This window comes from Etheostoma spectabile, chromosome 13, assembly GCF_008692095.1.
Source record: "Etheostoma spectabile isolate EspeVRDwgs_2016 chromosome 13, UIUC_Espe_1.0, whole genome shotgun sequence".
NCBI lineage: Eukaryota > Metazoa > Chordata > Actinopteri > Perciformes > Percidae > Etheostoma > Etheostoma spectabile.
This window is the reverse complement of record NC_045745.1, coordinates 3084010-3087174: the sequence shown is the minus strand read 5'-3', so window position 1 is coordinate 3087174 and position 3165 is coordinate 3084010.

The window sequence follows — 3165 nt, the reverse complement described above, 5'->3', positions numbered from 1 at the left end:
AAAACAAAAAAACTTGCCAGCATGAACTACTTCTAATCACACGAGGTCAGGAGTGCAAGAGTATGAATGCTCCATTTGAAATATGCTCCATATGTGCTTCAGATTTGTTAATTTGTGTGTGTCTTTTTTGAGTTTTACACATTTGAGTGCCTTTTTATGTGTGTGACATGGAAGTTATGGTTCTAATAGTTGGTGGTTCTGTACTATAATATATTTTATGTAATGGTTTTGCCTGTTCTGTTTAATGTATTGGGCATTTTTGTCAACAACATGTTTTTCTGAACATTAATGACATTCAAAACGGTGATAACTGAAACAGATATACAACACACCATGTGTGTGTATACACATACATGTATTGCAAACAGACCTAAGTGCTACACAGATAACATCTGCCTCTGCACCACCAAAGTGAACATAAAGTAACCAAAAATATATAAATATATAAATGCGTATGACACTGTTGTCAAACCCACGCAATTGACATAGACATAGACGGCATCTTGTCACCCCTAGCCCTTACCCCTTCAAGGGGTAGGGGGTAGGGGGTAGGGGGTAAGATGGAGAAATGGGATTCAGCCTAAAACTCATTTTGGTGTCTGGAATAGTCACAGTAACAACAAATGCATCTGCGTTCCATAGACTGTAATATTAATTTTACAGTCAATGCTAACATTTACTGTCAACTTATTATTGTTTGCCTTGCATTCACTTCTATATTATATATTATATATTATATATTATAGTAGAAGAGCCCTGTGATGGCAGTGCTGCACCACTAGAGGACGGAGTTACACATCAGGAGACAGACCTGAATGTCCTCCTCGGTTCCTCTTCAGTCAGGGTTTTCATATCTAATATTTCATGCTGTTATTCTGTATTTAACAGTTCCATGATAAATCCTCCCCATATTATAAGCGCTGCATGTTTTTTTAAACAGTATTTTTAAATTCTTGATGTGGAAAAACTGGTGGTGACTACCACATGTTCAATAAAAAAGACATGACAGTAGATATGACAGTAAGCCCATACATCAGTCACTCACACACACACACACACACAACACAATTTCTGGGCCCTACAGAAAGGTATTCTCCCCCCCCCCCCCAGTCCGATGCCACTGCACACACACAAACACACACACACAGTCACACCACTTACACATCTGCAATATTTTGAACTATCATGTTTACAGAGAAAGTGTGTGTGTGTGTGTGTGTGTTTGCGTGCATGCGAGCAAATGTTCAATTCAATTTCAATTCAATTTTATTTATAGTGTCAATTCATAACAAGAGTTATCTCGAGACACTTTACAGATAGAGCAGGTCTAGACCACACTCCAGAATTTACAAGGACACAACAGGTCTAGTAGTTTCCTCCAGAGCAAGCAACTGTGTGTCTGTGTGTGTGTTGTGTGTGTGTTGTGTGTGTGTGTGACACTTTAGCTCATTACTAGGCCTCTCTGGGAACGGATTCTCGAAACTGCGTAATTAGTTCTGGTGACTTGTGAAGAAAACTGATAAAGATCCTTCCTTGTTGACTAGTTTGATGATCAAACTTGACAATGGCGGCCGTGGGGCTTTCATTTGGCAGGAACCGAGTTGTAATGACTCACTTTTGAGACGGTGAAAGAAGTCTCGAATTGTCCCTCAACAGCCTGCTGGAACATCTGAGTGTCATAGAATTCATTTTCATGTTTGGGCGCGTGTCTTCAAACTTCTAACAAGCAGGGCCCTTCTAGCTGGAACCAATGGAGAGCAGGAGGTCCAGCCGGGGCCCCGTCTCATACGCACAAACATCTTGTCAATGTGTCAGCTCATCACATCACGCTGAGATATCTTCTAAATAGGCTACATGCTTAGAACGATCTGCTCCCGTCCCTCTTCCTTCCCCACTGTCTGTTCACTGCAGCATCAACAGACAAACTAGAATGTATCTACACTGTCTCATGATATTAGAATTAGAGAGATAAATCAGCTGATTTCGCAGCAAGTTTCCTACCACTCAAAATGGCACCTGGTAGTCCTAGGAAGTCACACGGGACGCAATCTAACTGCTGCTTTGCTGGCTTTTCAAACATGACAATATTAAAATGTGAGAGGAACTCTATCTCGCAAATTGTTGAGTAGGAACCAGTCCAGTGTGTATTTCAAATTGCAAGGAAATATCAGAAATCAGCAACTCCATCAGCCCTTTATCAGTCAATAGGACATGGTGATGGTGTGAGAGCTAAGAATAAAGTCTCAGTGATCTGTGACATATTTGCTTTTATTTGATTTCACGATGAATTTGTCCTGTAAAGATAAATACCACTAAATATATATTGACGTGTTTTACTTTGAAAACCAGCTGTCTGTCTGCTTCTATGACTGAAACTTGACTTGAAGTGGGTTTTAGGGGAAAAAAACATGAAGAAAAGCACCCACGACATTGAAAAAAGCGATAATAATGTTAAAAAAATGCCACCAAAATGTGTTTTTTTTCACAGATGACGGGAAGACAACACAAGGGTTAAAGTGAATTAGGTACACAAACGACAAGAAAAGAAACAAAAGGGCATGTGAGTGCTGCTTGAATAAAGAAACTAATAGGTCTAACTGAAAGAGAACCCTTTCAAATAAGTTAAATGCATAGAAAACCTCTCCAATTAGACCAACTTTAATTTCTGTTGCTTAAATATTAATGTAAAAATCAGGTTAGGAACAAAAAAAAAAATGAAGTTCCTGAATTTTTGCCATTGAAGTAGTCTAAGTTAAGCACTCACATTTGTAGATCTGAAAATAACCAACGCAGTTTGAGCAACTTCAGTGTAGTTTTTTTTAATGGGATGCACCTTTAACCACTTAACATCAACTTAAAGTCATCTGGTGGAAATTCAAAGAATGTGAGGGTTGGAGAGCAGGCGGCAGGGGGAAGGACCCAAATGCAAACGAGGACAGGAAGACTGGTGCAGCGCAATGATTTATTTAGAAAAAAAGGCCCGAAGGCAGAGAATCCACAGCCAGGCGGCCAGGTAACAGGGTAACAGAACTCCCAACATCAATGGAACTGTGTTAAGTTTAAGGTCCCATGGCATGAAAATGTTACTTTATGAGGTTTTTTAACATTAATATGAGTCCCCCCAGCCTGTCTTTGGCCCCCCAGTGGCTAGAAATGGTGTTAGGT